General features: G+C 40.5%; 2 non-coding genes across 2 annotated transcripts; both read right to left on the reverse strand.

The window, feature by feature from the left end:
• Positions 1-231: 231 nt before the first annotated feature.
• On the reverse strand, positions 232-335 carry LOC130952860 (small nucleolar RNA R71). Its single transcript, XR_009075036.1, has one exon. It is a non-coding gene; the product is annotated as a small nucleolar RNA R71 (small nucleolar RNA).
• A 15177-nt stretch (positions 336-15512) lies between these two features.
• Positions 15513-15620, reverse strand: LOC130952317 (small nucleolar RNA R71). The gene has a single exon (XR_009074498.1). It is a non-coding gene; the product is annotated as a small nucleolar RNA R71 (small nucleolar RNA).
• Positions 15621-22318: the final 6698 nt, after the last annotated feature.

Here is a 22318-nt window from a genome sequence, read left to right on the forward strand (position 1 = left end):
GGACTTCCAATGGAAGATCCTCATCAGTTTTTAGCTGAGTTCTTGCAAATCTGTGACACAGTCAAGACTAATGGGGTTAACCCTGAGGTCTATAGACTGATGCTATTCCCTTTTGCTGTGAGAGACAGAGCTAGAATATGGTTGGACTCTCAACCTAAAGAAAGCCTGGACTCTTGGGAAAAGCTAGTCAATGCCTTCTTGGCAAAGTTCTTTCCTCCACAAAGATGGAGTAAGCTTAGAGTGGAAGTCCAAACCTTCAGACAGAAGGATGGAGAATCCCTCTATGAAGCTTGGGAAAGATACAAACAATTAATCAGAAGATGTCCATCTGACATGCTTTCTGAATGGAGCATCATAGGTATTTTCTATGATGGTCTCTCTGAACTATCCAAGATGTCTTTGGATAGCTCTGCAGGAGGATCTCTTCATTTGAAGAAGACGCCTGCAGAAGCTCAAGAACTGATTGAAATGGTTGCAAATAACCAATTCATGTACACTTCTGAGAGGAATCCTGTGAACAATGGGACTGGTCAGAAGAAAGGAGTTCTTGAGATTGATGCTCTGAATGCCATATTGGCTCAGAACAAAATATTGACTCAACAAGTCAATTTGATTTCTCAAAGTCTGTCTGGAATGCAAAATGCACCAAACAGTACTAAGGATGCTTCATCTGAGGAAGAAGCCTATGATCCTGAGAACCCTTCCATGGAAGAGGTGAATTACCTAGGAGAACCCTATGGTAATACCTATAATTCTTCATGGAGAAATCACCCAAACCTCTCATGGAAGAATCAAGAGAGACCTCAACAAGGTTTCAATAATAATGGTGGAAGAAACAGGCTTAGCAATAGCAAGCCTTTTCCATCATCTTCTCAGCAACAGACAGAGAGTTCTAAGCAGAATAATTCTGACTTAGCAACCATGGTCTCTGATCTAATAAAGACCACTCAAAGTTTCATGAATGAAACAAGATCCTCCATTAGAAACTTGGAAGGACAAGTGGGTCAGCTGAGCAAGAAAATTACTGAACTTCCTCCAAGCACTCTCCCAAGTAACACTGAAGAAAATCCAAAAGGAGAGTGCAAAGCCATCAATATGGCCGAATTCTGGGAGGAAGAAGAGGCAGTGAACGCCACTAAGGAAGACCTCAATGGGCGTGCACTGGCCTCCAGTGAGTTCCCCAATGAGGAACCTTGGGAATCTGAGGCTCAAACTGAGACCATAGAGATTCCCTTGGACTTACTACTGCCTTTCATGAGCTCTGATGAGTATTCTTCCTCTGAAGAGGATGAGTATGTCACTGAAGAGCAAGTTGCTAAATACCTTGGAGCAATCATGGAGCTAAATGACAAGTTATTTGGAAATGAGACTTGGGAAGATGAACCTCCCTTGCTCACCAAAGAACTGGATAACTTGTCTAGGCAGAAACTGCCTCAAAAGAGGCAGGATCCTGGGAAGTTTTCTATACCTTGTACCATAGGCACCATGACCTTCAAGAAGGCCTTGTGTGACTTAGGGTCAAGTGTGAACCTCATGCCCCTCTCTGTAATGGAGAAATTAGGGATCTTTGAGGTGCAAGCTGCAAAAATCTCACTAGAGATGGCAGACAACTCAAGAAAACAAGCCTATGGACTTGTAGAGGATGTTCTGGTAAGGTTGAAGACCATTACATCCCTACTGATTTCATAGTCCTAGAGACTGGGAAGTGCATGGATGAATCCATCATCCTTGGCAGACCATTCCTAGCCACAGCAAAGGCTGTGATTGATGTTGATGGAGGAGAGTTGATCATTCAAGTGAATGAAGAATCCATGGTGTTTAAGGCCCAAGGATATCCCTCTATCATCATGGAGAAGAAGCATGAAGAGCTTCTCTCAAAACAGAGCCAAGCAGAGCCCCCACAGTCAAACTCTAAGTTTGGTGTTGGGAGGCCACAACCAAACTCTAAGTTTGGTGTTGAACCCCCACATTCAAACTCTAAGTTTGGTGTTGGGAAGGTCCAACACGGTTCTGAGCATTTCTGAGGCTCCATGAGAGACCTCTGTCAAGCTAGTGACAGTAAAGAAGCGCTTGTTGGGAGGCAACCCAATGATTTATAATTAATTATTTTCTTTTGTTATTTTATCTTTTTTGTAGGTTGATGATCATAAGAAGTCATAAAAATAATGAAAAAAGCAAAAACAGAATGAAAAACAGGAAGAAAAACAGCACACCCTGGAGGAAGATGCTGCTGGCGTTCAAACGCCAGTCAGCCTAGCAGATGGGCGTTTAACGCCCAGTCTGGCACCTTTCTGGGCGTTTAACGCCAGAAAGGGGCACCAAACTGGCGTTAAACGCCAGTAAAGGTATAAAACCTGGCGTTAAACGCCAGGAATGGGCACCAGCCCGGCGTTTAACGCCAGAATTGGCCCAAAACGTGGATTTTGGTGCCAATTGGTGCAGGGATGCCTTTTCCTTGACACTACAGGATCTGTGGACCCCACAGGACCCTACTACAGGATCTGTGGACCCCACAGGACCCTACAATCACTCTCTCTTCTTCCCCCATTCACCAATCACCTCAACACCTCTTCCCCAAAAACCCCTCACCTATCAAATCCCATCTTTCTCTTCACCACTCACATCCATCCTTCATAAAACCCCACCAACCTCACACTTCAAATTCAAACCACTTTCCCTCCCAAACCCACCCTCAAATGACCGAACTTTCATCCCCCTCTCTCCTATATAAACCCCTCTTTACACCCTTCATTTCCACACAACCTAAACACCACTTCTTCCCCCTTTGGCCGAATACACCTCCATCTCCCTCTTCCTCATTTCTTCTTCTTCTACTCCCTTCTTTCTTCTTTTGCTCGAGGACGAGCAAACATTTTAAGTTTGGTGTGGTAAAAGCGTTGCTTTTTCGTTTTTCCATAACCATTATGGCACCAAAGGCCGGAGAAACCTCTAAAAAGAGGAAAGGGAAGGCAAAGGCTTCCACCTCCGAGTCATGGGAGATGGATAGATTCCTCTCAAAGGTGCATCAAGACCACTTCTATGAAGTTGTGGCCTTGAAGAAGGTGATCCCCGAAGTCCCTTTTTCACTCAAAAAGGGTGAATATCCGGAGATCCGCCATGAGATCCGAAGAAGAGGTTGGGAAGTACTTACCAACCCCATTCAACAAGTCGGAATCTTGATGGTTCAAGAGTTCTATGCCAATGCATGGATCACCAAGAACCATGACCAAAGTGTGAACCCGAATCCAAAGAATTATCTTACTATGGTTCGGGGGAAATACTTGGATTTCAGTCCGGAGAGTGTGAGGATGGCGTTCAACTTGCCCATGATGCAAGGAGATGAGCATCCTTACACTAGAAGGGTCAACTTTGATCAAAGGTTGGACCAAGTCCTCACAGTCATATGTGAAGAGGGCGCACAATGGAGGCAAGACTCAAGAGGAAAGCCGGTTCAATTAAGAAGGCATGACCTCAAGCCCGTAGCTAGAGGATGGTTAGAGTTCATACAACGCTCAATCATTCCCACTAGCAACCGGTCCGAAGTGACCATAGACCGGGCCATCATGATCCATAGTATCATGATTAGAGAAGAAATAGAAGTTCATGAGGTTATAGCTCAAGAACTCTATAAAGTGGCGGACAAGACCTCCACTTTGGCAAGATTAGCCTTTCCTCACCTCATTTGTCACCTCTGTTATTCAGTTGGAGTTGACATAGAGGGAGACACCCCCATTGATGAGGACAAGCCCATCACTAAACAAAGGATGGAGTACACAAGGAGCCCTCTCATCATGAGATCCCTGAGACACCTCAAGGGATGCATTTTCCTCCATACAACTATTGGGAGCAACTGAACACCTCCCTAGGAGAATTGAGTCCCAACATGGGACAACTAAGGGCGGAGCACCAAGAACACTCCATCATCCTTCATGAGATTAGAGAAGATCAAAGAATCATGAGGGAGGAACAACAAAGACAAGGAAGAGACATTGAGGAGCTCAAGCACTCCATAGGACCTTCAAAAGCAAGGAAGAGCCGCCATCACTAAGGTGGACCCATTCCTTGATTTCCTTGTTCTTTATCTCTCTGTTTTTCGAATTCTATGCTTTATGTTATCCATGTTTGTGTCTTATGATCATTAGTGTCTTAGTGTCTATGCCTTAAAGTTATGAATGTCCTATGAATCCATCACCTTTCTTGAATAAAAATGTGCTTAATTGAAAAAGGAAGAATTGCATGAATTTTGAATTTTATAATAGTTTAATTATTTTGATGTGGTGGCAATATTTTTGTTCTCTGAATGTATGCTTAAACAGTGCATATGTATCTTGAATTTGTGGTTCATGAATGTTGGCTCTTGAAAGAATGATGAAAAAGGAGACATGTTACTGAGGATCTGAAAAATCAATAAAATGATTCTTGAAGCAAGAAAAAGCTATTCAAAAAAAAAAAAAAAAAAAAAAAAAAAATCGAAAAAAGAAAGAAAAAGAAGAAAAGAAAGAATAAGAGTTGTGATCCAAGGTAAATAAGAGTGTGCTTAAGAACCCTGGACACCTCTAATTGGGGACTTTAGCAAAGCTGAGTCACAATCTGAAAAGGTTCACCCAATTATGTGTCTGTGGCATGTATGTATCCGGTGGTAATACTGGAAGACAGAGTGCTTTGGGCCACAGCCAAGACTCATAAATAGCTATGTTCAAGAATCATCATACTTCACTAGGAGAATCATTAACACTATCTGGACTCTGAGTTCCTAAAGAAGCCAACCATTCTGGATTTCAAAGGAGATTGAGATGCCAAAACTGTTCAGAAGCAAAAAGTTAAAAGCCCCGCTCATCTAATTAATACTGATCTTCACAGATGTTTTTGGAATTCATTGCATATTCTCTTCTTTTTATCTTATTTGATTTTCAGTTGCTTGAGGACAAGCAACAATTTAAGTTTGGTGTTGTGATGAGCGGATAATTTGTATACTTTTTGGCATTGTTTTTAGTATGTTTTTGATATCTTTTAGTTAGATTTTAGTATATTTTTATTAGTTTTTATTTAAAATTCACTTTTCTGGACTTTACTATGAGTTTGTGTGTTTTTCTGTGATTTCAGGTATTTTCTGGCTGAAATTGAGGGACTTGAGCAAAAATCTGATTCAGAGACCAAAAAGGACTGCAGATGCTGTTGGATTCTGACCTCCCTGCACTCGAAGTGGATTTTCTGGAGCTACAGAAGCCCAATTGGCGCGCTCTCAACGGCGTTGGAAAGTAGACATCCAGGGCTTTCCAGCAATATAATAGTCCATACTTTATCCAAGATTTGATGGCCCAAACCCGCGAAGCAATCCGGCCTCAGAAATTCCAGCGTTAAACGCCGGAACAGGAATAAAAGTTGGAGTTAAACGCCCAAACTGGCATGGGAGCTGGCGTTTAACTCCAGAAAGGGTCTCTACACGAATTCCTTGATTGCTCAGCCCAAGCACACCAAGTGGGCCCGGAAGTGGATTTTTATGTCATTTACTCATCTATGTAATAGTTTTCTATAAGTAGGACCTTCTACTATTGTATGACAGAGAGTCAGAGAGTCTGGAGATGCCTAACCTTTGTTCTTATGTATTTTCAAGTGGAGTTTCTACACACCATAGATTAAGGGTGTGGAGCTCTGCTGTACCTCGAGTATTAATGCAATTACTATTGTTCTTCCATTCAACTCCGCTTGTTCTTTATCTAAGATATCACTGTTCTTCAACCTATGAACAAGATGACTGACACCATTCTTGTTCTACAAGCATTCAAGGCTTTAGTGAATATCTCTTGGATTTCTGATTGCATGATGCATGGTTGATCGCCTGACAACCGAGTGCTCGTCTGACAAACGAGCCAGCCATTCCATGAGATCAGAGTCTTCGTGGTATAGGCAAGAACTGATGGCGGCATTCAAGAGAATCCGGAAGGTCTAACCTTGTCTGTGGTGTTCTGAGTAGGATTCAATGACTGAATGACTGTGACGTGCTTCAAACCTGTAACCTACTGGGCGTTAGTGACAGACGCAAAAGAGTGATTCTATTCCGGTAGGGGAGGGAACCAAACCGGTGATTGGCGGCACTGTGACAGAGTGCTCTGCATTAGCTTTCACTGCGCGGATGGGAGGTAGCTGCTGACAACAGTGAGACCCTACACAAGTTTGCCATGGAAAGGAGTAAGAAGGATTGGATGAAGACTGTAGGAAAGCAGAGAGACGGAAGGGAAGGCATCTTCATACACTTGTCTGAAGCTCATACACCAATGATATACATAAGTATCTCTATCTTTACCTTTTCTGTTATTTTCGTTTATCATCATCATATACATTTGAGTCTGCCTGACTAAGATTTACAAGATGACCATAGCTTGCTTCAATACTAACAATCTCCGTGGGATCGACCCTTACTCACGTAAGGTTTTATTACTTGGACGACCCAGTACACTTGCTGGTTAGTTGTGCGAAGTTGTGTAATGCCATGGTATTAGGCGCACCAAGTTCTTGGAGCCATTACCGGGGATTATTTGAGTTGTGAAAAAGTATTGTTCACAATTTCGCGCACCAACTGTACCTCGCAGTAGGAAGTCGGGCAATAGCCTCAGCACTAATTAGAGAAGATGAAGGGGGACAACAACCCATATACTTTATTAGTAAAGCACTACAAGGGTCAGAGCTGAACTACCAGAAAATAGAGAAGTTTGCCTACGCACTGATACTCACATCCCGATGACTTCGCCCATGCTTCCAAGCGCACACCATTAAAGTTCGGACCAACCAGCCCATAAAAGGGATATTGCAGAAAATAGATCTAGCAGGAAGAATCCTACAGTGGGCAATCGAGTTGTTCGAATTCGACCTCCAATACGAGGCGCGGACAGCCATCAAATCACAATACCTAGCCGACTTCATTGCAGAATTCACAGACACCACAGAAATCCCCATAGAGTGGAACATATACGTGGACGGTTCCTCGAATAAAATTGGAAGCGGTGCAGGTGTGATAATCGAAAGCAACCAAGGAACCCAACTTGAGCTTTCCCTGAAATTTGGATTCCTGGCTTCAAACAACCAGGCGGAATATCAAGCGTTATTAGCTGGTTTGAAGCTGGCTAGGGAAGTTGGAGCTCAGAAACTCAACATCTACAGTGACTCACAAGTCATTACCTCACAAATAACGGGAGATTACCAAGTGGTGCACGAAATTGCAATCATACTTTTGCAATCCCGCACAACTAACCAGCAAGTGCACTGGGTCGTCCAAGTAATACCTTACGTGAGTAAGGGTCGATCCCACGGAGATTGTCGGCTTGAAGTAAGCTATGGTTATCTTGTAACTCTTAGTCAGGATATCAATAATTATCAGGTTTAAATGTGAAAAGTTGAAGAACATGAAATAAGTACTTGTTTTGCAGTAATGGAGAATAGGTTGAGGTTTTGGAGATGCTCTATCTTCTGAATCTCTGCTTTCCTACTGTGTTCTTCTTCATGCACGCAAGGCTCCTTCCGTGGCAAGCTGTATGTAGGGTTTCACCGTTGTCAATGGCTACCTCCCATCCTCTCAGTGAAATGTTCAACGCACTCTGTCACAGCACGGCTAATCATCTGTCGGTTCTCAATCAGGTTGGAATAGAATCCAGTGATTCTTTTGCGTCTGTCACTAACGCCCAGCCTCAGGAGTTTGAAGCTTGTCACAGTCATTCAATCCTTGAATCCTACTCAGAATACCACAGACAAGGTTTAGGCCTTCCGGATTCTCTTGAATGCCGCCATCAGTTCTAGCTTATACCACGAAGATTCTGATTAAAGAATCCAAGAGATATCTACTCAATCTAAAGTAGAACGGAGGTGGTTGTCAGGCACACGTTCATAGGTGAGAATGATGATGAGTGTCACGGATCATCACATTCATCAAGTTTAGGAACAAGTGATATCTTAGAATAGAAGCAAGCGTGATTGAATGAAAAATAGTAGTAATTGCATTAATCCATCAAGACACAGCAGAGCTCCTCACCCCCAACCATGGGGTTTAGAGACTCATGCCGTAGAAGATACAATAAGAAACATGTAATGTGTCATGAGGTACCGATACAATATCAAAAGATCCTATTAATAGTGAACAAGTAACCTAGGGTATACAGAAATGAGTAAATAACGTAAAAATCCACTTTCGGGGTCCACTTGGTGTGTGCTTGGGCTGAGCATTGAAGCTTTCATGTGTAGAGACTTTTTCTGGAGTTAAACGCCAGCTTTTATACCAGTTTGGGCGCTTAACTCCAATTTTTGTGCCAGTTCCGGCGTTAAACGCCGGGAATTCTAAATCTGATTTGCAACGCCAGTTTGGGCCATCAAATCTCAGGAAAAGTATGGACTATTATATATTGCTGGAAAGCCCAGGATGTCTACTTTCCAACACAATTGAGAGCGCGCCAATTGGGCTTTTGTAGCTCCAGAAAATCCACTTAGAGTGCAGGGAAGTCAGAATCCAACAGCATCTGCAGTTCTTTTCAGCCTCTAAATCAGATTTTTGCTCAGATCCCTCAATTTCAGCCAGAAAATACCTGAAATCACAGAAAAACATACAAACTCATAGTAAAGCCCAGAAAAGTAAATTTTAACTAAAAACTAATAAAAATGTAATAAAAACTAACTAAAATATACTAAAAACATACCAAAAATAATGCCAAAAAGCGTATAAATTATCCGCTCATCACAACACCAAACTTAAATTGTTGCTTGTCCCCAAGCAACTGAAAATCAAAATAGAATAAAAAGAAGAGAATATACTATAGACTCCAAAATATCAAAGAAACTTAGCTCCAATTAGATGAGCGGGACTAGTAGCTTTTTGCTTCTGAACAGTTTTGGCATCTCACTTTATCCTTTGAAGTTTAGAATGATTGGCATCTATAGGAACTCAGAATTCAGATAGTGTTATTGATTCTCCTAGTTAAGTATGATGATTCTTGAACATAGCTACTTTGTGAGTCTTGGCTGTGGCCCAAAGCACTCTGTCTTCCAGTATTACCACCGGATACATACATGCCACAGACACATGACTGGGTGAACCTTTTCAGATTGTGACTCAGCTTTGCTAGAGTCCCCAATCAGAGGTGTCCAGGGTTCTTAAGCACACTCTTTTTGCCTTGGATCACAACTTTATATATTTTTCTTTTTCTCTTTTTTTTTGTATTCACTGCTTTTTCTTGCTTCAAGAATCAATTTGATGATTTTTCAGATCCTCAATAACATTTCTCCGTTTCCATCATTCTTTCAAGAGCCAACAATTTTAACATTCTTAAAACAACAAATTCAAAAGACATATGCACTGTTCAGGCATTCATTCAGAAAACAAAAAGTATAGTCACCACATCAAACTAATTCAACTAGTTTCAAAGATGAATTCGAAATCCTGTACTTCTTGTTCTTTTGTGATTAAAGCATTTTTCATTTAAGAGAGGTGATGGATTCATAGGATATTCATAGCTTTAAGACATGAACCTTAAATTTTATTAATCATGAATTAAGAACAAGACTAAAAAATAGATATAAGATAAGACTAATAGTAATAGAAAACAGAATTTTAAATGACTCTAAATTAGACTCCTAATGATAGAGATTATCACAAAGTTAGGACTCAACAACCTTGATCTTGAAAAGTGGATGCTCCCTCAACTTGTGGGGGATTTGACCCTTCAAGGGAGAGCTTTTGGCGCTTCAGCTCCTGTAGCTCACGCCCCTGCTTCTCTTGTTCCTTAAGCAATTTGCAGAGCATGCAGTTTTGATTTTGCTGTTCTTCCTTAATTTGTTCCATAGCTTTTTGCAGCTTGGCAACAGATGCTTCTAGGCGAGTCCAGTAGTCAATTTCAGGAAGTTCAGAGAGGAACTCCTGCGCCCTCCTTTTGATAGAGTTATCTTGCATTTGTCCTTCCATTGACTTCTTGGTGATTGGGTGCTCAATTGGGATGAATTCATCTACTCCCATCCTCACCCCAGCATCTTTACAGAGCAAAGAGATTAAGCTTGGGTAAGCCAGTTTGGCTTCAGTGGAGTTCTTGTTTGCAATTGTGTAAATCTCACAAGCAATCAGATGATGAATCTCCACTTCTTTTCCCAGCATGATGCAATGAATTATCACTGCTCTCTTGATAGTAACCTCAGAACGGTTACTAGTGGGTGATAAACCCCATTTGTAGGGTTTATCTTATGCTTCATTTAAGGAATTTTATGACCTTTTACCCACATTTATTCAATGAAATAGCATGGTTTTATAACTTCTCCTTTAATTGTGCTTAAGAGTGAAAACATGTTTTTTTTAGGTCTTAAAATAGCTAAATCTAATTCTCCTTGATTCCATTAGATGCCTTGATATGTCTGTTAAGTGATTTAAGGTTTAGGAGGCAAAGATTGGATCAAGGAAATGAAGAAAGAAGCATGAAAAGTTGGAGAACTCATGAAGAAATGAAAGAACCGGAAAGCTATCAAGCCAACCTCTTCGCACTAAAATGACCATAACTTGAGCTACAGAGATCCAAATGATGCGGTTCTAGTTGGGTTAGAAAGCTAACATCCGGAGCTTCGAAAAGATATAAGATTTGTCATAGTTGCCACACGTATGGTGGCGCGCACGCGCATAGTACGTGCACGTGCCGTTGCTGCCACCTGGTCCACTTAAAGCAAAATGTGGCCAGCGATTTCAGAAGCCTTGTGGGCCCAATCCAACTCATTTCTGATGCTATTTAAGCGAGGGATTGAAGAGGAATCAACTAACTTTTAACCATTAGTTTAGTTTAGTAGTTAGAGTTAGTTTCTAGAGAGAGAAGCTCTCACTTCTCTCTAGGATTAGGATTAGGATTAGGTTTAGTTCTTAGATCTAGATTTTAATTCATCTTCTTCTACTTCTATCTTCTCAATTCCTTGTTGTTACATTCATTCTTCTTTTATTCTTTTGTTGCAATTTCCTTTATGTTGTTCTTGTGTTTTGTTGTAGATCTACTTTTGTTTCTTCTACTCTCTTTCAATTCAATTAGAGGTAATTCCTAATAATGTGTTTCTTTTGATTTGTTGTTGTTAATTCCTTGCAATTGAGTAGTGTAGATTTACTTTTCTTGCAATTTTACTATGCTTTCCTTTTATGCCTTCCAAGTGTTTGATGAAATGCTTGGTTGGATTTTAGAGTAGAATTTTATACTCTTGGCTTGGAAAGGTAACTTAGGAACTCTTGAATTACTAATGTCCAAGTAATTGATGATTGGGAGCCATTTACTCTAGTTCTCACTAATTGAATTAGTGGAGAGTTAGGACTTATGGACTAGGATTGATATAGCTCATTTGACTTTCCTTTACTACTAGTTAGAGGATGATTTAATGAGATTAATCCTTGCCAATTCTCATATTATGGTTAGTGATTAGGATAGAGATCCTTGACCACCAACCCTTGTCAAGACCTTTTTAGCCATTAGTTTACTTTCTTGCCATTTATCTTTCATGCCTCTTATCAAAACCCCAAAAATAACTCACAACCAATAACAAGACACTTTATTGTAATTCCTAGGGAGAACGACCCGAGGTTTGAATACTTCGGTTTATAAATTTTAGGGGTTTGTTTTAGTGACAAACAACTTTTTGTATGAAAGGATTAGTGATTGGTTTAGAAACTATACTTGCAACAAGAATTCATTTGTAAATTCTAAACCGTCAAAAATCAATTCATCAAAATGGCGCCATTGCCGGGGAATTGCAATGGTGTTATGTTATTGGTTATTGTATATATGTGAATATTGTGAATAACTTGCTTTTTAGATTGCTTGTTAGTTTTTGCTAGTCTTAGTATTTTGTTTCATTATTTCTTATTAGTTTTTTTGTTTCTTATTTTCTCTTGCTACTGATGAGCGGATAATTTGTACGCTTTTTGGCATTGTTTTTAGTATGTTTTTGGTAGTTTTAGTTGAGTTTTTATTATATTTTTATTAGTTTTTAGTTAAAATTCACTTTTCTGGACTTTACTATGAGTTTGTGTGTTTTTCTGTGATTTCAGGTATTTTCTGGCTGAAATTGAGGGACCTGAGCAAAAATCTGATTCAGAGACCAAAAAGGACTGCAGATGCTGTTGGATTCTGACCTCCCTGCACTCGAAGTGGATTTTTTGGAGCTACAGAAGCCCAATTGGCGCGCTCTCAACGGCGTTGGAAAGTAGACATCCTGGGCTTTCCAGCAATATATAATAGTCCATACTTTGCCCAAGATTTGATGGCCCAAATCGGCGTTCAAAGTCACCTCAAGAAATCCCAGCGTTAAACGCCGGAACTGGCACCTAAATGGGAGTTAAACGCCCAAACTGGCATAAAAGCTGGCGTTTAACTCCAAGAAGAGTCTCTACACGAAAAATGCTTCATTGCTCAGCCCAAGCACACACCAAGTGGGCCCGGAAGTGGATTTTTATGTCATTTACTCATCTCTGTACACCCTAGGTTACTAGTTTTCTATATATAGGACCTTTTACTATTGTATTTTCATCTTGGTTCTTCTGGTTCCCTCTCTGGGGCCGAAACCAATGATCACTCTTGTTCTTATGTATTTTCAATGGTGGAGTTTCTACACACCATAGATTAAGGTGTGGAGCTCTGCTGTACCTCGAGTATTAATGCAATTACTATTGTTCTTCTATTCAATTCCGCTTGTTCTTTGTCCAAGATATCACTTGTTCTTCAACTTGATGAAGGTGATGATTGACGCCCATCACCATTCTCACCCATGAACAAAGTGACTGACAACCACTCTTGTTCTACAAGCAACTAAGGCCATAGTGAATATCTCTTGGATTCTTTAATCGGAATCTTCGTGGTATAGGCAGGACCTGATGGCGGCATTCAAGAGAATCCGGAAGGTCTAAACCTTGTCTGTGGTATTCTGAGTAGGATTCAATGATTGAATGACTGTGACGTGCTTCAAACTCCTGAGGGCGGGGCGTTAGTGACAGACGCCAAAAGAATCAATGGATTCTATTCCGGTCTGATTGAGAACCGACAGATGAATTCCGCTATGCTGTGACGGAGCATATGCAATCGCTTTCACTGAGAGGATGGGAGGTAGCCATTGACAACGGTGAAACCCTACACGAGCTTGCCATGGAAAGGAGTAAGAAGGATTGGATGAAGACAGTAGGAAAGCAGAGAGACGGAAGGGAAGGCATCTTCATACGCTTGTCTGAAGCTCGTACACCAATGATATACATAAGTATCTCTATCTTTACCTTTATGTTTATTTCGTTCATCATCTATACCCATTGAGTCTGCCTGACTGAGATTTACAAGGTGACCATAGCTTGCTTCATACCAACAATCTCCGTGGGATCGACCCTTACTCACGTAAGGTATTACTTGGACGACCCAGTGCACTTGCTGGTTAGTTGTGCGAAGTTGTGAAAAGTATTGATCACAATTTCGTGCACCAAGTTTTTGGCACCGTTGTCGGGGATTGTTTGTGTATGGACAACTGACGGTTCATCTTGTTGCTTAGATTAGGTATTTTTTTTTTCAGAGTTCTTAAGAATGAATTCTAGTGTTTCATGGTGATGTTCTTATCATCACCAAAGCTGATTGATCCTCATCAATTGAGCTCTTGAATGCAATGTCCTGCTGAAGCTTAGCTAGCTATGTCTAATTCCTTTAGACTAAAGCTTTAGACTAACATTGCATGATTCCTGGAATTCTAATTAAGAATTTTGATACCTTTATTTTCCTTTTCACTTAATTTTCGAAAAAGCACAAAAAAATTTACAAAATCATAAAATCCAAAAATATTTTTTGCTTGAGTCTAGAGTCTCATCTTAAGTTTAGTGTCAATAGCATGTTTTTGTTCTTATTGCATTCATGCATGTGTCCTCATTGATCTTCAAGTTGTTCTTGATGATTTCCTTGTTTTGATCTTTGAATTCTATTGACTTGAGTGTTTTGTTGTTTCTCATATGCATTTTCATCTTGTTAGTGTTAGTAGTATACAAACTGCTAAGTTTGATGTCTTGCATGCATTGTTATTTATTCTTGTTGCATTTTGATTATTAAAAATCCAAAAATATTTTTAATTTGTGTCTTTTCAAGTCAATGATACAGAGAATTGAAGATTCAGAACATACTGCAGAGGAACCACACAGAAAAAGCTGGGCATTCAAAAATGCCCAGTGAAGAAGACAGACTAGCGTTTAAACGCCAGCCAGGGTGCCTGGCTGGGCGTTTAACGCCCAAAAGGGTAGTAGTTTGGGCGTTAAACGCCAGAATGTGCACCATTCTGGGCGTTTAACGCCAGGATGGCAAGGGGGAAGATTTTGTTTTCAAAGTTTTTCAAAATCAAATCTTTTTCAAATCATATCTTTTCAATCAAATGTTTTCAAAATCAATTTCTTTCCTTTTTCAAAGATACTTACTAACAATTAATGATTTGATTGAACATTTTTTTTGCCTTTTCTGTTGAGGAAGGTTTTATGTTTGAATCATATCTTTTCTTGTTAGGCAAGTCATTAATTTTTTTTAAAATCATATCTTTTTAAAATTGTTTTCAAATCATATCTTCTCAATCACATCTTTTTTAAAAACCAATCATATCTTCTTAACCACATCTTTTTCAAAATAGTTTTCAATCAAATCTTTTTGGTTTCTAATTTCAAAATCTTTTTCAAAAATCAATTGAATTCTTTCCCACTCTTATTTTCGAAAATTAATTAGTATTTTTCAAAATGTTTTTAAAATCTTTTACTTAAATTTTCGAAAATTACTTCCCTTCTTCTCACATCCTTCTATTCATGGACTAACACTATTCTTTAATGCAAAATTTGAACTCCATCTTCTTTGATAAGTTCGAATTTTCTACCTCTGTCTTCCATTTTTCTTTTCCTCTGACACCTCAAGGAATCTCTATACTGTGACATAGAGGATTCCATATTTTCTTGTTCTCTTCTCTTTCATATGAGCAGGAACAAAGACAAAGGCATTCTTGTTGAAGCTGACCCTGAACCTGAAAGGACCTTGAAGAGAAAGCTAAGAGAAGCCAAAACACAACTCTCTTTAGAGGACCTGACCGAATTCTTCAAAGAAGAAGAACACATGGCAGCCGAAAACAACAACAATGCCAACAATGCAAGGAAGGTGCTGGGTGACTTTACTGCACCTACTCCCAACTTCTATGGGAGAAGCATCTCTATCCCTGCCATTAGAGCAAACAACTTTGAGCTTAAGCCTCAATTAGTTTCTCTAATGCAACAGAATTGCAAGTTCCATGGACTTCCAATGGAAGATCCTCATCAGTTTTTAGCTGAGTTCTTGCAAATCTGTGACACAGTCAAGACTAATGGGGTTGACCCTGAGGTCTACAGACTGATGCTATTCCCTTTTGCTGTAAGAGACAGAGCTAGAATATGGTTGGACTCACAACCTAAAGATAGCCTGGACTCTTGGGAAAAGCTAGTCAATGCCTTCTTGGCAAAATTCTTTCCACCTCAAAAATGGAGTAAGCTTAGAGTGGAAGTCCAAACCTTCAGACAGAAGGATGGAGAATCCCTCTATGAAGCTTGGGAAAGATACAAACAATTAATCAGAAAGTGTCCTTCTGACATGCTTTCTGAATGGAGCATCATAGGTATTTTTTATGATGGTCTCTCTGAACTACCCAAGATGTCTTTGGATAGCTCTGCTGGAGGATCTCTTCATTTGAAGAAGACGCCTACAGAGGCTCAAGAGCTAATTGAGATGGTTGCAAATAACCAATTCATGTACACTTCTGAAAGGAATCCTGTGAACAATGGGACTAGTCAGAAGAAAGGAGTTCTTGAGACTGATACTCTGAATGCCATATTGGCTCAGAATAAAATATTGACTCAACAAGTCAATTTGATTTCTCAAAGTCTGTTTGGAATGCAAAATGCACCAAGTAGTACTAAGGATGCTTCATCTAAGGAAGAAGCTTATGATCCTGAGAACCCTTCAATGGAAGAGGTGAATAACCTAGGAGAACCCTATGGAAACACCTATAATTCTTCATGGAGAAATCACCCAAATTTCCCATGGAAGAATCAAGAGAGACCTCAACAAGGTTTCAACAACAACAATGGTGGAAGAAACAGGTTTAGCAATGGCAAGCCTTTTCCATCATCTTCTCAGCAACAGACAGAGAATTCTAAGCAGAATACCTCTGACTTAGCAACCATGGTCTCTGATCTAATCAAAACCACTCAAAGTTTCATGAATGAAACAAGGTCCTCCATCAGAAATTTGGAAGGACAAGTGGGTCAGCTGAGCAAGAAAGTTACTGAACTCCCTCCTAGTACTCTCCCAAGCAACACAGAAGAAAATCCAAAAGGAGAGTGCAAAGCCATAAACATGGCCGAATATGGAGAGGAAAAAGAGGAGGTGGACGCCACTGAGGAAGACCTCAATGGGCGTGCACTGACCTCCACTGAGTTCCCCAATGAGGAACCATGGGAATCTGAGGCTCAAAATGAGACCATAGAGATTCCATTGGACTTACTTCTGCCTTTCATGAGCTCTGATAAGTATTCTTCCTCTGAAGAGGATGAGTATGTCACTGAAGAGCAAATTGCTAAATACCCTGGAGCAATCATGAAGTTAAATGACAAGTTGTTTGGAAATGAGACTTGGGAAGATGAACCCCCTTTGCTCACCAAAGAACTGGATGACTTGTCTAGGCAGAAACTGCCTCAAAAGAGGCAGGATCCTGGGAAGTTTTCAATACCTTGTACCATAGGCACCATGACCTTCAAGAAGGCCTTGTGTGACTTAGGGTCAAGTGTAAACCTCATGCCTCTCTCTGTAATGGAGAAGCTAGGGATCTTTGAGGTGCAAGCTGCAAGAATCTCATTGGAGATGGCAGACAACTCAAGAAAATAAGCTCATGGATTTGTAGAGAATGTTTTGGTAAAAGTTGAAGACCATTACATCCCTACTGATTTCATAGTCCTAGAGACTGGGAAGTGCATGGATGAATCCATCATCCTTGGCAGACCCTTCCTAGCCACAGTAAAGGCTGTGATTGATGTTGATGGAGGTGAACTGATCATTCAAGTGAATGAAGAATCCTATGTGTTTAAGGCTCAAGGATATCCCTCTGTCACCATGGAGAGGAAGCTTGAAGAGCTTCCCTCAAATCAGAGACAAATAGAGCCCCCACAGTCAAACTCTAAGTTTGGTGTTGGGAGGCCACAACCAAACTCTAAGTTTGGTGTTGAACCCCCACATTCAAACTCTAAGTTTGGTGTTGGGAGGTTCCAACATTGCTCTGATCATTTACGAGGCTCCATGAGAGTCCTCTGTCAAGCTACTGACATTAAAGAAGCGCTTGTTGGGAGGCAACCCAATGTTTTATAATTAACTATTTCCTTTTGTTATTTTATCTTTTTTGTAGGTTGATGATCATAAGAAGTCACAAAATCAATGAAAAAAGCAAAAACAGAATGAAAAACAGGAAGAAAAACAGCACACCCTGGAGGAAGAACTCACTGGCGTTTAAACGCCAGTGAGGCTAGCAGTTGGGCGTTTAACGCCCAGTCTGGCACCATTCTGGGCGTTTAACGCCAGAAAGGGGCACCAGACTGGCGTTAAACGCCAGAAAAGGGCTAGAACCTGGCGTTAAACGCCAGAAATGGGCACCAGCCCGGTGTTTAACGCCAGATTTGGCACAAAACGAGATTTTGATTGCCATTTGGTGCAGGGATGACTTTTCCTTGACACCTAAGGATCTGTGGACCCCACAGGATCCCCACAAACCCCTCACCTATCAAATCCCATCTCTCTCTTCACCACTCACCTCCATCAAACCCCACTTACCTCACCATCCAAATTCAAACCACTACTTCTTCCCCTTTTGGCCTAACCACAAAGCCATCTCCCTCTCCTCCATTTCTTCTTCTTCTACTCTTTTCTTTCTTCTTTTGCTCGAGGACGAGCAAACCTTTTAAGTTTGGTGTGGTAAAAGCATTGCTTTTTGTTTTTCCATAACCATTTATGGCATCCAAAGCCAGTTCAACTAAGAAGGCATGACCTCAAGCCCATCACTAAGAAGAAGATGGAGCAAACAAGAGACCCCTCTCATCATGAGATCCCTGAGATACCTCAAGGGATACACCTTCCTCCACAAGACTATTGGGAGCAACTGAACAACTCCCTAGGAGAATTAAGTTCCAACATGGGACAACTAAGGGTGGAGCACCAAGAACATGCCATCCTCCTCCATGAAATTGGAGAAGATCAAAGGATCATGAGAGAGGAGCAACAAAGACAAGGAAGAGACATTGAGGAGCTCAAGCACTCCATAGGATCTTTAAGAGAAAGAAAGAGCCGCTATCACTAAGGTGGACCCGTTCTTTAATCTCCTTGTTCTTTATTTTTCTGTTTTTCGAAAATTTAGTGCTTTATGTTTATCCATGTTTGTGTCTTATGATCATTAGTGTCTTAGTGTCTATGCCTTAAAGCTATGAATATGAATCCATCACCTTTCTTAAATGAAAACTGTTTTTATCACAAAAGAACAAGAAGTACAGGATTTCAAATTCATCTTTAAAACTAGCTTAATTGGTTTGATGTGGTGACAATACTTGTTGTTTTCTGAATGTATGCTTAAACAGTGTATATGTCTTTTGAATTTGTGGTTCATGAATGTTAAAATTGTTGGCTCTTGAAAGAATGATGAAAAAGGAGACATGTTACTGAGGATCTGAAAAATCATAAAAATGATTCTTGAAGCAAGAAAAAGCAGTGAATACAAAAAAAAAAAAAAGAGAAAAAGAAGGAGAAAAACGAAAAAAAAGGGGAGAAAGAGAAAAAGAAAGAAAAAGAAAGAAATAAAGTTGTGATCCAAGGCAATAAGAGTGTGCTTAAGAACCCTGGACACCTCTAATTGGGGACTTTAGCAAAGCTGAGTCACAATCTGAAAAGGTTCACCCAATTATGTGTCTGTGGCATGTATGTATCCGGTGGTAATACTGGAAGACAGAGTGCTTTGGGCCACGGCCAAGACTCAATAAGTAGCTGTGTTCAAGAATCATCATACTTAACTAGGAGAATCAATAACACTATCTGGATTCTGAGTTCCTAAAGAAGCCAATCATTCTGAATTTCAAAGGATAAAGTGAGATGCCAAAACTGTTCGGAGGCAAAAAGCTACTAGTCCCGCTCATCTAATTTGGAGCTATGTTTCATTGATAATTTGGAGTCTATAGTATATTCTCTTCTTTTTATCTTATTTGATTTTCAGTTGCTTGAGGACAAGCAACAATTTAAGTTTGGTGTTGTGATGAGCGGATAATTTGTACGCTTTTTGGCATTGTTTTTAGTATGTTTTTGGTAGTTTTAGTTGAGTTTTTATTATATTTTTATTAGTTTTTAGTTGAAATTCACTTTTCTGGACTTTACTATGAGTTTGTGTGTTTTTCTGTGATTTCAGGTATTTTCTGGCTGAAATTGAGGGACCTGAGCAAAAATCTGATTTAGAGACCAAAAAGGACTGCAGATGCTGTTGGATTCTGACCTCCCTGCACTCGAAGTAGATTTTTTGGAGCTACAGAAGCCCAATTGGCGCGCTCTCAACGGCGTTGGAAAGTAGACATCCTGGGCTTTCCAGCAATATATAATAGTCCATACTTTGCCCAAGATTTGATGGCCCAAATCGGCGTTCAAAGTCACCTCAAGAAATCCCAGCGTTAAACGCCGGAACTGGCACCTAAATGGGAGTTAAACGCCCAAACTGGCATAAAAGCTGGCGTTTAACTCCAAGAAGAGTCTCTACACGAAAAATGCTTCATTGCTCAGCCCAAGCACACACCAAGTGGGCCCGGAAGTGGATTTTTATGTCATTTACTCATCTCTGTACACCATAGGTTACTAGTTTTCTATATATAGGACCTTTTACTATTGTATTTTCATCTTGGTTCTTCTGGTTCCCTCTCTGGGGCCGAAACCAATGATCACTCTTGTTCTTATGTATTTTCAACGGTAGAGTTTCTACACACCATAGATTAAGGTGTGGAGCTCTGCTGTACCTCGAGTATTAATGCAATTACTATTGTTCTTCTATTCAATTCCGCTTGTTCTTTGTCCAAGATATCACTTGTTCTTCAACTTGATGAAGGTGATGATTGACGCCCATCACCATTCTCACCCATGAACAAAGTGACTGACAACCACTCTTGTTCTACAAGCAACTAAGGCCATAGTGAATATCTCTTGGATTCTTTAATCGGAATCTTCGTGGTATAGGCAGGACCTGATGGCGGCATTCAAGAGAATCCGGAAGGTCTAAACCTTGTCTGTGGTATTCTGAGTAGGATTCAATGATTGAATGACTGTGACGTGCTTCAAACTCCTGAGGGCGGGGCGTTAGTGACAGACGCCAAAAGAATCAATGGATTCTATTCCGGTCTGATTGAGAACCGACAGATGAATTCCGCTATGCTGTGACGGAGCATATGCAATCGCTTTCACTGAGAGGATGGGAGGTAGCCATTGACAACGGTGAAACCCTACACGAGCTTGCCATGGAAAGGAGTAAGAAGGATTGGATGAAGACAGTAGGAAAGCAGAGAGACGGAAGGGAAGGCATCTTCATACGCTTGTCTGAAGCTCGTACACCAATGATATACATAAGTATCTCTATCTTTACCTTTATGTTTATTTCGTTCATCATCTATACCCATTGAGTCTGCCTGACTGAGATTTACAAGGTGACCATAGCTTGCTTCATACCAACAATCTCCGTGGGATCGACCCTTACTCACGTAAGGTATTACTTGGACGACCCAGTGCACTTGCTGGTTAGTTGTGCGAAGTTGTGAAAAGTATTGATCACAATTTTGTGCACCAGCTACCATGAATTTTCATTTTGGCTATGAGTGTGATTATAATTATGTTGTAGGTGATGAGAGCTACAATGAGGATGTGTATCAAGGATGGGACAATCAAAGGTGGGAGGAGCAATGTGCATATGATCAATCTTCATGGCAACAACCTCCACCAATGCACTATGAAGAAGAGCCATTTTTTGATGCATATCAATCCAATGGCTATGGTGAATCTCCTTGTGACTTTCAAGAGCCACCACCATATGCTTATGAACCCCCTCCTCAACATGGCCCCCAACCACACTCACAAGCCTCTTTTCACCAACCACCTTCATATGACCCTAATCCATATCCATCCTACCAACAACCATATGAGCCATATGAACCACATATAGAGCCACCACCATTCCAACATCAATATTTTCAAGAGCCACCTCCTCCACATTATTACCAAGATGAACCACCTCCAACATATGAAAATTTTCAACCACAAGATGAATACTACTTTCCACCACAACCTCCCATGGAAGAATACTCATACCCATTGATCCAAGAGCCACATGATCCTAATCATATTATCCAAGAGGAACAAGAGTCAAGGGATCATCTCAAGGAAGCATTGGATCAATTTCAAGCAACCATGGAGTGTGTTGTGCAACAAGTGAAAAGAATGGAAAACATTGAACCACCACAATTCTACCAAGAAGAACCACCTTCCTATTATGAACCCTTTCCCCAAAATGATGAACCCTTCCAACCACCCCAATCTCTAATGGATGAAATCCTTGGTGTTCTTGTTCAAGGGCAAGAAGAGATGAAAATGGATGTGCAAAATTTCATGGCCGCCTTGGATGCGGTAACAAATCAATTAGCCTCCCAATGCTTGAACACTCAAAGAACTCCCATGGCTACATGTGAAGAATCAAATGAAGAACATAGCATGAAGGAGAGATTAGAAACTCCGGTGGGAAATGAGGGAAGTTGCTTTGTATTGGAACAATTGGAGGAAGCTTTACTTGTTGAAGACAAGGAAGAAGTAGTAGAAGACTTAGGAGATGCAGAGCCTCAATGGGAACATAGAGTTGAAGAAAACCCCTCCAAGATGATTGAAATTGATGCTAGGAAGGAAAGTGCACACCTTTCAAGGCATATTCCATATGAAGACTTGGATGGGATAGAGAAAGAATTGAGTTCCCTTGGTGATGAAGATCAAGCATCAAGTCTTAGTGGTGAAGAATCCTTTGAGCATGAAGAACCTTCTCCGGTTGGATTTGAAAGCATTGAGGAGGTAAATTTTTCTCACCCTCCCTATTATGATTTGAGTAAAGGAAAAGGTTTAGATAAAATTGTTAAACAAGGGATTGAGATCAAGAGATCTTGTGAAGAGGTGAAAGTCCCTAGAAATAGAAGAACGAGGGTTGGCTATGCTTTGTCAAGATCTTTGGAAGCATCTTTGCCTAGGTTGCC

Source organism: Arachis stenosperma, chromosome 9 (genome assembly GCF_014773155.1).
Source record: "Arachis stenosperma cultivar V10309 chromosome 9, arast.V10309.gnm1.PFL2, whole genome shotgun sequence".
Lineage (NCBI taxonomy): Eukaryota > Viridiplantae > Streptophyta > Magnoliopsida > Fabales > Fabaceae > Arachis > Arachis stenosperma.